Source organism: Egretta garzetta, unplaced genomic scaffold, assembly GCF_000687185.1.
Source record: "Egretta garzetta isolate BGI_Z169 unplaced genomic scaffold, ASM68718v1 scaffold1099, whole genome shotgun sequence".
NCBI lineage: Eukaryota > Metazoa > Chordata > Aves > Pelecaniformes > Ardeidae > Egretta > Egretta garzetta.
Window position 1 is genome coordinate 32,261 of NW_009260835.1, and position 995 is coordinate 33,255.

Genomic DNA, 995 nt, shown 5'->3' on the forward strand with positions numbered 1-995 from the left:
CACGGGGCTTTGCAAAGCTTTGCACGCGTCTCAAAAGACATCACGTTTACGATTAGGCGGTCAACATCCCTAAACGTGATTCTGATACGACGCGTGACCACGCCTGAGAACGTAGAACGGTAAAAGTTCCGAGGGAATCGTGCTGATAAGGGGTGCTGGAGCAGCACCGGGCTCTTTGAACGCTGTGATTCACGGTCACCAGCAGTTCTGTTGCTGGCTGTGTTTGCCTCGTTTCCTGTCAGGCATCTCAACCCTGCTGGAACTCCTTTGCCAACCTGAACGTTTGTGGCAGGCACCGCAGAGCTGTCACTTGCCGCGCTGCCAATGAGCGCCGCAGTGACGGTCGCTAAAAAAGATTGCCACATTGATGTTTTTATTTGGTCTTGGCTCTGAGTCACCCTGGGAATGCCAATCGCTTCGTCCGTGATGAATGAGAAACTCCAGGGTTGTGTAAGACCCACGGGTCGCGGTGCTGTTTCCAGAGCATGGAGGGGACTCTCGGTTTTGACTTTTATGACCAACATTACTGCAGCCTCTCCATGTATCGTCGACATGCTGCAAATCAGCAATCGGTTTGGGAGGGTAGACTTAAATTTACATTAAATTTAAAGGAAGATAAACATTCCTATGGAACTATGCTTAAATCAGAACATATTGGCAGCAGCCGATTCACGTCTCTCACTGAAATATTTCCTGATGGAATATCCTAGTTTGGAACCCCCTCTTTTGGTATTTTAGGTGCTGCTTTAATAACAGATACTTGATGAACAGGGGTGCACATAGAATGGGTTCTTCGTGGCTAAAAGCTTCCTGGCCTTAAATGCTAGTGGCTTAACTTTATAGGTGATTTTTTTAGAGTTCTGGATATAAATTTCTTCTTTCTAAAAGCATAGTTTGAATGCAGTCTTCTGGTGTTCTTTGCAATGGTTTCTATTGTGCTGCTTTCATATGTGATGAATAAGAACAGCCTACACATGCCTACCAGTTTTGGTGGA